The sequence below is a fragment of the Schistocerca americana genome, chromosome 10 (assembly GCF_021461395.2).
Source record: "Schistocerca americana isolate TAMUIC-IGC-003095 chromosome 10, iqSchAmer2.1, whole genome shotgun sequence".
Lineage (NCBI taxonomy): Eukaryota > Metazoa > Arthropoda > Insecta > Orthoptera > Acrididae > Schistocerca > Schistocerca americana.
In genome coordinates this window covers 50,779,057-50,791,984 of record NC_060128.1, presented here as the reverse complement: position 1 = coordinate 50,791,984, position 12,928 = coordinate 50,779,057, and the positions used below count along the sequence as shown (strand labels likewise).

The 12,928-nt window shown below is 44.2% G+C and overlaps 1 protein-coding gene across 1 annotated transcript in view; it reads left to right on the top strand.

The window, feature by feature from the left end:
• Positions 1 to 2,702: 2,702 nt before the first annotated feature.
• Positions 2,703 to 12,928, top strand: part of LOC124552657 (tyrosine-protein kinase Fer-like) — a 627,186-nt gene continuing 616,960 nt past the window's right edge. Inside the window, exon 1 of the mRNA XM_047126982.1 lies at positions 2,703 to 2,768. The gene's annotated coding sequence lies outside the window, so the exon portion shown is untranslated. The remainder of the gene's footprint in view (positions 2,769 to 12,928) is intronic.

Here is a 12,928-nt window from a genome sequence, read left to right as displayed (position 1 = left end):
CTAATCTAATTTTGATTAATTTGCAGCCACCGTATTTTTTGAAACTATCAGGTGATGGCTGTAGAGCTGAAACTGGTAAATAAATGAAAATTTGACTAAGGCACTGAGTTCTTGAGTATACGTAGGTACCAAGGTGAGCGGCCTCATCCCAAGGTCCAAGTGACCTCAATGTCAAACAGAAAAAGCTTTATAGTCTTCTTCCTACAAAGGAATCGACAAAGGTCAAACGGCGGGCCTGTAATTGCGTTATCTTCCCAGTAAGATGCCAGCAATAGCTTCGTCCGGGCTGTACAACAGCACCTCTGCGGCAGGAACGCGAACTACTAGGAACGAACAGGTGTGCCTCCTGGCGGATGGCGCGGTAACCAGGCGCGGCAGTCTGCTGTCAGAGGCGGTCCTGCCGGGAAGTCCGCAGTTGGAGGACAGTGGCTGGCGGGCAGTTGCGGTGAGGACGGGCAGCCGAGGTCCGTGCGGGCGCGTTCGTGCGAGCCGCCGACTGCCAACCGGGTCGTCTCAACGGTACCTGGCGGCTGCGGGTGCAACGCGGACAGCTGCGGCGTTTGTGCGGGGCCGACTTTCAACCCCGCCGGATTATTTTCTCTCTCGACAATTTTTGTCTGGTGAATCATCGAGCTGCTATTTCTCCAGTACGCGCGCGGAATGTATTTCTCCTTCGATTCGTGCTGTATTCTTTGTAATGTTACGTCGCAGCTGTCAAAAGTATCGTCGGAATACTTCTGAGCTACTTTTAAAATTTGTGTGCGACTATTGAACTTGTGAACTATAAATATTTGAAGAGGAGTGATTCACACCGCAGTAGAAGCCATCTCACTACATTTCCATATTCGTGAAAAAAAAAGTTATCCTCAAGAGAAGTGCAAAGTGGATATATTTCGTTGTATTACGTTGCGAGTTCATCAAATCCGTGCAACGCGTGACTCCACTGCGTCACAATAACAACTAAATCTGCGAAGTCGGTGATATCCCCAAACTACTATTTCCGACAGGTAGCAATTCTTTTCCACGAGTTTCGCTTATGTTCCCTCGACGTTGCCACAATAAAATAGTCGACGCATCCTGATAATTCTACGAAATACTATTGAGTAACGATACTAATTTCTCTTTCATTAATTCACTTTAAACTTACGAATAAATTTACATAACAACGGTGTAAATAGTTCTTCGGGAAAGCGTGACAAGGGTGATATCCCCTCGCTTACTGTAATCAACTTGTTGCTTAGCACTAATTAAAGAGTTGAAAGATAACAGAAGTAATTGAGAGCAGCTTCCGTAGATATGACATACAGCCACAAAGATGCACGGTGAAAGCAAAAATAAATGATAGCTGTAATATTTTGGTATTAACACTAGAAATAGGAGTATCACGTGTGGAAGTGTTAAGAGCTCATCTTTACGATGTACTGCGTTTCAAATTATCTGTAGAACGAAACCAGGAAAAAATAAAATAAATTATCAAGTAACCTCGTCTGTCATACCACATGTTTGAAGCTGTTGTGGGCCTTCGTGTTGCCCATGTTTATTCTGAATGTGCTAAGACCAGGAGTTCAGCTCTCGCTTCCTACCGCCTAGATGGTATACAAGTTGCGAGTGCTGTACGCTGTGTTGCCTCTTATGTCGCATTCCTTCTGGAGTGAACATCGTTGAAATTCCCTATCAAAAAATTATGTCCAAACAGTCGTAAATGTTATGAGAGTTGGAGTGTACCAAAAGGCGGCGAGCGAATTAGAAGTACAACTGGACCCGAGTGTTTGTGGTTCCATCTCGAAGTTAGCGCAGCAAGTACGTCGATCCCGTCGTTCACCGAAGCTCTGTCGAACGTGGTCGCATTTCGTGGTGTATTCTGCAGACGGGCGAATCTTCTCTTACTACGGCCATCCGTGAAGCTCGAATGTCCAGGCTGTAAACAAGTCGACGAGAGACAGCGATTTTCGACGAGTAGTTTTCGGGACATCGAAAGTATACAGAGTGAGGTGCATTAAAAATTGTTTACAAATTGATTTAGTCGATGTGTAGAAGAGCGAGGTTTTGTGTCGTGTATAACGTACTATCAGCACATAAGGAGTGTAGCAGCGATATCTGTCGACCACAACTGATACACTTACCGTACGCTATGCCCCTACTGTTATGACGTGTTAAATGTTGAGCGAGGTTCTCTTCTGCTCTAAAGTGTTAATCGGTGCAGTATATCGAATCGTTACTGTCATTTGCTGTAACCGTTTGTGAAGTGTTCAATAAAATTCTCTTCTACAGTAAATTCTGCGTGGGAGTTAACAACACATAACTGTGGTACTGGTCGAAGTTCACCGCGGCGACTAGAACACGGGACACAGTTGGCGTCTACAAAAGAATAAATCGTGGGAAATTTTGAATCGCTGTAGCGCAGTCGGCCTCGTTCTGGATCGGTGTATTTATTTAGTGTAGTGTGCTGTGACTCGGAAACTGTGGCAAGGAATAGTAGCGAGTGTCGTGTGTCACGGTAGCCGAGTGTGGCTTCGATGGAGGGGCCGCGCGCGTAGTGGCAGCGCGAGATGGGCTTCTCGTCGGCGGCCGTGGGCGGCCGTGTGTCGGCGCAGCACGAGGCGCTGGCGGCGCGCCAGGAGGCCGAGCTGCGGCTGGTGGACGCGATGCGCCGCTGCCTCGCCGCCAAGGTGCGCGCAGACCGCGACTACGCCGCCGCGCTGCAGGCCGCCGCCGCCGCGCACGCCGCCAAGGCCGACGACCTGCCCGCCGACAGCCTCGTCGCCAAGGTACGTCGCGCCGCAGTCTCTGGGGGGGACCAAGATGGGATTAGTAACGAGCAAATATGGAAGCGTCCGATCCCGCCCGTCTGCTATGACCCACGACGTCACAAATATGGCGGAAACGACCATAAACCACGATTCCAATATGGCGCATATAAAGTCGTTGCGTGAACATTATGAGGACGAAAATACATCGAAAAACACACACACACATTCCGAAAAAAGCATAATGACACTTACGGGACAAGCGCGAGAAATAGGGGGTTTTTGGGTGGGGACTAACTAAATATAAACAAATTTAGACACCCACCCCCATACAAAACCACGCAAAACGACGAAAAAAACCGACATCACAAAACACCCCAAACACCACTAAACAGTATCATCTGGAATCTGACACTTCCCTTGACCTATATAGCTCAACAGCAGCTCCAAATCCCATAAATTGGCATCGAACACTTCCCTTGACCTGTATAGCTCAACAGCAGCTCCAGATCCCATAAATTGGGATCGAACACTTCCCTTGTCCTATATAGCTCAGCAGCAGCTTCCGACCCCATAAATTAGGACCTAACACTTCCCTTGACCTATATAGCTCAAAAACATCTCCCGATACCAACATTCACAGCCACACACTGGAATCGAACACTTCCCTTGACATGGTATCCTTACGACATCTCCACATACAGCCGTCCCCGGTCCGAGAAGCCGGAACTTTAAGCAAGCCTCATTTCTTCTCGACATACTGAACACTTCGAGACTTAATCCAAAAATCCGAATAGTTGAAGAAATTTTATTAGAGACAACGCACTGTCCCCCATCATAGCCGACGACAACCGAAACTGTCGACCCTGCCAGTCATAGCCAAAGACATAAAAAAAGCAACGTACCAAAATTCACACACGTCACTCGCAAACTAAACCAAAAACATCACCTAACACACCACCAGGGAGCACCACCGATCGCATCAAAACGACACCTACAAACACGCCACTCTGAAAAACTAAATTCCGCGCCGTCGTGACGTCACACACACCCACCTTACGTCACAGGTCAAAGCCGTCGGGTGGGATCGGACGCTTCGCCAGCAAGGAGGGAAGGAGCAGAATATGTAGAGAAGCACCGTAAGTAACTTCCGCACAAACTTTACAAACAAAACGCTGTTCTTAACCTAAAACAACCAAAAGTGTACAAACGTATGTATCCAATTTGCAGTATAACCGTGGAAGATGCTTTATAAATAAACGCGTAATGTGTCTGGTATAATTGTTTTTAATTAAACTGCAGTCAGCTCAAGACGGGTTGTCGAAGCGAGCGACCGATTGCAGGCGATATTTCTCTTGTGTAATGCCCTTATGAATTGGCCTTTATCCGCTCGTATTGTGTTGTTTACTAACGCCCCCCCCCCCCCCCCCCCCCCCCCCCGCACACCATGAGTCCATTCATCCATTCATTTCGCCCCCTCACCACTGGCGTTATCGCTGCAATCTGTCGCTCATATGTAGTGCCCCTATGAATCGGCTGAGTATCGCGTGTGACGTCATGACGGCGCGGAGTTTGGTTTGCGAGTGTGGCGTGAGTTGTAGATGTGTCGACGAAAAAAACCGACATCACAAAACTCCCCAAATACCACTAAACACAATATCATCTGGAATCGGACACTTCCCTTGACTTATATAGCGCAACAGCAGCTCCCGATCCCATAAATTATGATCAAATGCTTCCCTTGGCCTATGGGGCAATGAACAGGCCGATCGGGCTGCCAAGGAGGCCTGCAGAGAGCAGGATGTGGTCCAGTGTCCTATCCCCTTGCAGTCAGTCATCGCTGCACTTCACAGGAAGTGCATGGAGTTGTGGGAGGACGAATGGCTGGCGGTGACGGCCAATAAACTGCGGTCGGTAAAGTCAACCACTCGGCCGTGGCGTTCCTCCTGCCAGTTGCTCAGGCGGGAAGATGTTCGGATCGGGCGCTGTCCTCTCACACATAGCTATTTATTACGGCGGGAGAATCCTCCGTTTTGTGATGCTTGTGGTGTGCACATCTCTGTCCGGCACATTTTAACAGACTGCATTTTATACCGTGATGCACGGGCAGAACCACAAGTTGATGGGGATCTGCCTTGTGTTTTAGCTAACGATGAGACGTGTGTGTCTAGGGTTTTTAAGGTTTGTGATGTGTCTGGACTCTGGCCTAAACTTTTAAGCTGGAGGTTTTAGTGTATTGCAGAGTGGCTGACTCCTCCCTTTTTTCCTTGCAGTCAGCCAGTCACTTCCATCTGCTACATTATTTTAGCTCCCTCTACCATTTTCTTCCTGTGTTGTCCATGTTTTACTGCTGACACCCTGCTTCATCCCACGCTTCGGTGTGGGTGAGCACATGTTTTTCAACGATTGTTCCCCGTGTTTTATGTTCCGTTTTATATTAGTGTTCTGAGTTTTTTCTGGACACCCGTCTCACTATGTTACTGAACGGGCTCTGAAGACCTTGCTGTCGTGCACCCAAAAACCCCTCTACTACTACTATATAGCTCAAAAACATCTCCCGGTACCAAGCCACACATTGGGATCGAACACTTCCCTTGACTTGCGCACTGTTAATTTTATCCGTCATATTCAGTCCTGAACAAAAACAACAACCGATTAATTTTACTAAAATTACCACACGATGTACAGTGAACAACACTAAATTAACCTTCACACAAAATCGTTAACTCACTGAAACGAATTCCACTACAAACACAGCCGACACTCGAACAGTTCTGGATAATGAGCAAAAGCAAACTGAGTCCATTACACCATACAAACGAAGACCCTGAACATACCACCAGAGAGCACAACAAACCACAACACGACGACATCTACAAACACGCCACACTCGCATACCAAACTCCGCGCCGTCATGACGTCACACGCGGCAACACCCTTACGTCACGGGTTTAGCCGACGCGTGGGGTCGGACGCTTCTGTCGACCCGTAAACAACACGATACCCAGCCGATTCATAAGGGCACTACATATGAGCGACAGATTGCAGCGATAACGCCAGTGGTGAGGGGCCGAAATGAATGGACTCATGGTGTGCAGGGGAGGGGGGGGGGGAGGGGCGATGGGGTTAGTAAACAACACAGTACGAGCGGATAAAGGCCATTTCATAAGGGCATTAGACACGAGAAATATCGCCTGCAATCGGTCGCTCGCTTCGACAACCCGTCTTGAGCTGACTGCAGTTTAATTAAAAACAATTATACCAGACACATTACGCGTTTATTTATAAAGCATCTTCCACGGTTATACTGCAAATTGGATACATACGTTTGTACACTTTTGGTTGTTGTAGGTTAAGAACAGCGTTTTGTTTGTAAAGTTTGTGCGGAAGTTACTTACGGTATTTCTCCACATATTCTGCTCCTTCCCTCCTTGCTGGCGAAGCGTCCGATCCCACCCGACGGCTTTGACCTGTGACGTAAGGTGGGTGTGTGTGACGTCACGACGGCGCGGAATTTAGTTTGCCAGAGTGGCGTGTTTGTAGGTGTCGTTTTGATGCGATCGGTGGTGCTCTCTGGTGGTGTGGTGTGTTAGGTGGTGTTTTTGGTTTAGTTTGCGAGTAAGGCGTAGTGTGTGAATTTTGGTAAATTGCTTTTTTTTATGTCTTTGGTAGGTATGGCTATGACTGGCAGGGTCGACAGTTTTCGGTTGTCAGCTATGATGGGGGACAGTGCGTTGTCTCTAATAAAATTTCGTCAACTATTCGGATTTTTGGATGAAGTCGTGAAGTGTTCAGTATGTCGTGAAGAAATGAGGCTTGCTTAAAGTTCCGGCTTCTCGGACCAGGGACGGCTGTATGTGGAGATGTCGTAAGGATACCATGTCAAGGGAAGTGTTAGATCCCAATGTGTGGCTGTGAATGTTGGTATCGGGAGATGTTTTTGAGCTATATAGGTCAAGGGAAGTGTTAGGTCCTAATTTATGGGTTCGGGAGCTGCTGTTGAGCTATACAAGTCAAGGGAAGTGTTCGATCCCAATTTATGAGATCTGGAGCTGCTGTTGAGCTATATAGGTCACGGGAAGTGTCCGATTCCAGATGTATTGTGTTTAGTGGTATTTGGGGTGTTATGTGCTGTCGGTTTTTTTCGTCGTTTTGCGTGGTTTTGTATGGGGGTGGGTGTCTAAATTTGTTTATATTTAGTTAGTCCCCACCCAAAAACCCCCTATTTCTCGCGCTTGTCCCGTTAGTGTCATTATGCTTTTTTCGGAACGTGTGTGTGTTTGGTTTTCGATGTATTTTCGTCCTCATAATGTGTACGTAACGACTTTATATGCCCCATATTGGAATCGTGGTTTATGGTCGTTTCCGCCATATTTGTGACGTCATGGGTCAAAGCAGACGGGCGGGGTCGGACGCTTCCGTATTCCGCGGTTGGCATCGAAAGACTTCGATTCACATTTGCACTTGGCAGTTTTTTGCCATTCTGCAGTATTTTTTGCGCCGCGTTATTTACACCGTCCAAGTCCATCCCCCCCCCCCCCCCCACCACCACCACCACCACCAAGTAGAAAAGAAAAAAAATGTCAATCTATCTCGAATCCTTTTACGTCTCTATCTACAAACAAGACAATTTCACACACACACACACACACACACACACACACACACACACTAGTTTCACAAGTTGGCAACACTCAAACAAACGAACAGACATAAACACTGTTGCAGTGGGGAATGAGAAACAGTTTTAAGAATGCAGCGCAAGAAATACTATAGAATCGCAAAAACTGCCAAGTGCAAATGTGAATCGAAGTCTTTCGACGCCAAGCGTCGCGACCAAGGAGGGAAGGAAGGAGGCGCATATGTAAAGAAATACCGAAGGTAACTGCACACCTACTTTATAAACAAAACGCCGTTTTTAACCTAAAACAACCAAAACTGTACAAACGTATGTATCCAGTTTGCAGAATAACAACAGAAGATGCTTTATAAATAATAGCGAAACGCGTCTGGTGTAATTCTTTTTTAATTAAATTGCAGTCAGCTCGAGACGGATTATTTTAACAGCTGCTGCGGAGGATGGGCACGCAAACAAACGTATTAATTTCAGTCAGTATTACGAGTGTCAGTGTGTCGAGAAGTTCAGCTGCAGTCGATTTCCAAACCCCTCAACAATATTTTCAGAACATGAAATAAAAGTAAACGAGAATTACAATCTGTATCTACATATAAAATGCTTGTGTGTGAGTGTGTGTGTGTGTGTGTGTGTGTGTACGTACTGACAACTTTTTTCCGTGACTACCCAGTCGTGATTGTGGTGGTAGATAGCACTTGATCTCACGCTGTTAGTAAGCAAGTTTGGTCGCGGTGCATGGCAGTGGGTGACTGTGCTGAAATATGGAGCAATGAATACTCTTAGGCAAAGCTGTAGACTCCGTGTCTTACGAACTTTACCGCACATGTGAAAATGCTTTTACTATTTCATTCGTCCAACACGTTACGATGCTCGTACGGTTCCGTCATTCATAGTCAAATAACAACGTGTAATATGAAATACATAGTTTTTAGTCTCTCTGCCCGTTTTCGTCAGTCACACTTTACCACCCGTCAACAGAGGTACAAACAAAAAAATTCACATAGATTCAAAGATAAAAATACTCGTTAAATAATCGAACGGGACACTACAGTGATTTCGGATAAAAATTTCGCTTGTTGTTCGGCATTATAATCTTTTTCTTAACTTAGCGCTTTTTCGTCAATTACTTTGCTTATTTTCACTACAATGATTTCGGATAAAAATTTGGCTTATTTTTCGTTACTATAATCCTTTTCATAATGTAGCGCTTTTTCATCATCCACTTCGCTTATTCATCTTTTACATATTGATCAGGCCCTCTTCCTTCCCACTTTTCAGCCAGTTTACTGCGCAATCAAAATTTGTCAAAACTATGTAATGACATAAAACTATGTATGCACACGCAACTGCCCAGTAACACCGTCGGAGCGGGAACAATGATTGGCAAACAAAAGAGGCGGATTCGTTTTATACTACAAATGCCCTTATCATGATCTGGGTTGCCCTATTACCTTAAGGCGACTACAGTTCCCATTTAAATTAGCTAACAGCATAATCATCAACAGAGCTCTGACGTTAATTTAATTGGATCTTTTTCTCTCACAGACAACTGTATGTGGCATGCTTACGAGTTGGATCTCCTACACATTTCTTCCTTTACAGTGAACAAGGGAACTGCAAATATAGTCTATAAGCAAGTATTGGGAAAACATGATATTATACTTGTGTGTATGCACTAAAACGAAAATTGCCTAATGACATAAAGTAACTTCCACTCCTTCACAATTTCATTTAAATACTATTATGTTAAGACAATATTACTAAACTAGCATTGTCCTCTAGGCGACAGCCGCGGTTAAATATAGCTGCATAATGTAATGATAATGCCAGTATGGATGGAACAGGGCGAGGATTGTATAAGCGACTGTATTCACGAATAGTCACAGAGAATATAGCTGTTGTAAGAGAACAGTGTGTTCCATATAGCGCATTATATTGAGAAATCCTCCGGCCAGTCACCCACTTCCACCTAGCACAGTATGAATGAGACACGCTGAAGACTCGGTGCCACGTTGCATCGTCAGTGAAACAATAAAAACATTTTCACATATAGAGTAAAGTTCGAACGTCATACATTATTTGGCTTTAGTATTTATTGCTCCATATTTCGCAGACTTTTGCCTACGACGTTTACCCACTATCACGCACCGCATCCAAACAACCTTACTAATACGATAACTGCATCATTCGTAATACCCATTAAGAGATACAAGTCTGCATGCATCTCATATCTAGAATGTTACTCATGCCTTCTCCCATGCCATTTATTCTGACAGATTTCTCAGCTAGCTTATTACGATTGTCCTGAAATACTTTTCGTGGGAAATGTAGAGTACTTTACAGAATATAACACATTTTTCACTGATTCCAAATGGATTGTGTATATCTTTCAAGTGTGCTAACACAATTAGTTCTACGTTTGTCCCCAGCTCCTTTCATATTCGTTAGTCTTATAGTATAATTGCAAGCATTTGCGTAATTCACTCAATGTGTCGATAGAAATGTTTTCAATAGCAGTACTATTGGTTACCGTAACTCTTGTTGTAATTTGTACGAAGCGGAACTGAATTATACAAAATAACAAGGGACTTGAGTAAAACTGAATAGATTTACTATGAACATTTAAATTAAAATGCCCCTTAACATTGTAGTAAATACATATGCCATTCTGTTTAGAAGTTAAAAACTTTAATAATACGTATAATTATTTTATGAATAACGCAAAATCGTAAGATGGAGTCCATTGTATGGCAGTTATTCCTATGAATTTCCCATCAATTCCACACAAGCTTCAAATTGCTAAATTACTTCAGAATCGGAGGGTTTATTTTGTATTGCTTCTTAATATAAATGGCATCTCCGGTTTCCGATTTCACTTCTCTGATAGTTCGTGGTGTCTGGATAACTCTAATTTCTAAAGTAAATTGCTTACTCAATGTGGGCACAGCGAAACGAAACGAAATGACTCCGCCACGCTTGATAAATAGAGAAACTAGTCGCATCCTACTGCCTCACACAGCTGTTAAGCAGACAGCCATATTGCGTGAACGGGTCGCATGCGATCCATCGGATTGCCTCGAATCTTCATGCGACCAGCGGTCAGCGATTGATCGCTGCGATTTGTCCACTCACGTGTGCGGTCCCTGAAGCGGTCCGTCGCTCGTGTGTGGGACGTCAACGGAATGGCAGGCGACACCTACATCTGTACTCTGCAAACACCGTGAAGTGCAAAGCACAGGGTACATCCCACTCTAGTAGTTATTTGGGTTTTTTCCCCATTTCATTCATGTACGGAGCGCGGGAAGAATGATGTTTGAATACCTTTGTGCGTGCATTAATTACTCTGATCATGTCCTAACGATCTCGATGTGAGCAATATGTAGGGGATTGTAACATATTTCTAGGATCATCATGTAAAGCCGGTTGCTGAAACTTTTGTTTGTGTCTGTCTTCAGAATCTGCCAGTTCATTTTCATCGGTATCTCTGTGACTCTCCCACGGGTCGTTCGTGCTGCCCTTCCCTGTACACGTTCAATATCCACTGTTAGTCGTATTTGGTGCGGGTCCCACAATTAAGCAATATTCTGGAACCGGTCCCACGAGTGATTAGTAAGCGATCTCCTTTGTAGACTGATTGCACTTCCCCTGTATTCTACCAATAAACCGAAGTCTACCACCTGCTGTCATTCTGTATCGTATCTGTACAAAGTGTTACAGACGGGTATTTGTTTGAGTTGGCCGGTTCCAACTATGACTCAATGATATACGTTTTCTCGTTTTGTTAAATGCACAATTTTACATTTCTGAACATTTAAAGCAAATTGCCAATCTTCGCACCACTTTGAAATCTTGTTGAGATCTGACTGTACATTTATGCACTTCTTTCAGACTGTACTTCATTATAGATAACTGTGGTGTCACCGCCAGACACCACACTTGCTAGGTGGTAGCCTTTAAGGGGATACGGAATCACCTATCCCCGCAATGTTAATATATGCCTACTATAGGGAACATTTTCTCACAAACTACTGGAGACAGAGAGGTAAAAATTTTACTGTATGTGCATTCATATGTTACAACAATACTGAAACAACAGTTTATTGTCAAAGTATTTTCTTACAGAGATATTGTACATTTATTTTTAAGTAAATTTTTTCCATCGCTTTTTACTAGACTATCACCCCTAAGTCTTTTGTAAATCAAGTAATTAAAAAATCGTTGTTTCAGTATGTAATAGGGACCTATGTCACTACGTCATAAAAATTTCAGACTTCTAGGTTGACCAGTACCTGAGATAATGTTCCTAGATGAAGTAAAAAGTAAACTTACGGGAAACGGAGAAAGAAGATTAAAACATTCCTGATCCGTAGCTAATACCCCCTTCACAGTCTTCATAATCATCTTCAAGTCTTCTTTTGGCACCCCTCTGCACCTGTCTTGCTTTTTTCACTAATGTCTTGATTATATTATCAGCATGCCTTAGTCTGTGCTGATCTAAAAAGAACATAGCACGTACCGTACGGGAACCAACACACATACCCAACTTTTGAAGGACCTGGCATTTAGTTATATTTCCAAGATTGAAGGTTGCCACAGCATCATACACACCAAAATGTAGTGTATTAATTCCGACAAACACTGTTTTTGGGAGACGATGCCATATCACACTATTCAAGCACTCGTTGGGGTTCTGCGTTTTTCCGTGAAGACATTTCATCAGAAGACTTCTGTCAGCCAGATCTCTGAAAATGGGCTTTATTTCTGCCATGATGGCTGATGGTAGACTGTGGTGGTGAATGTATTTCTCTCCTGTTGTTAGTCCCCTATTGTATTTACACCAGCTGTTTTCACCTTTGGGGCACAAACCATGTTGTGGATGCTCATCCGTGGATGCGGTGTGGAAATATAAAGCCCATATAGCTCTCCTCATTTCTTCAAGATTGCCTGTATTTTGCCTGATTGCAAGGCCATAGCAGTTCTGAATGTGGTCTATTATGGAATCAGTCAATCTTCCTCTGCCATCCAAGGTTTTCCCATCATCTAGTTTTTTCCCTTTCATAACTGATTTTAACCTTCTCAGCCTGGCACCCATTCTCTTCTGCACATGTCCTATACATTCAAGTTTGCTTATATTTACACTGTTCCCATATGGTTTGCTTTCCAAAACTTCTTTGAATGCTTTAGAGTCACCATCTCCCAGATATTTGACATAGCGAACATTATACCACTGTGAAGAGCGATGAAAAATTTTCTTCACCCCAGCAACCTCCATGCCACCACTACTACCATAATAATTAGCAATACAGTCATCACTGTGTTCATTTTTCAGCCTGCCTGTGCACCTACAGTATTGAGACATTATTGCAACATCAATAACCTTGCCAGTATCAACACTAGTTGCTGTTACAACACCATTGTTGGAGGTGTGGCCCCTTTTCTGCCACGTGCCATCAAACGCCACTGTGAGGTCACGACTGCCGTCATTTTCTTCCACTGCTTCTTCCACAGCAACCTGCATTGACTTCTGTGCTACATCTTCAACTGC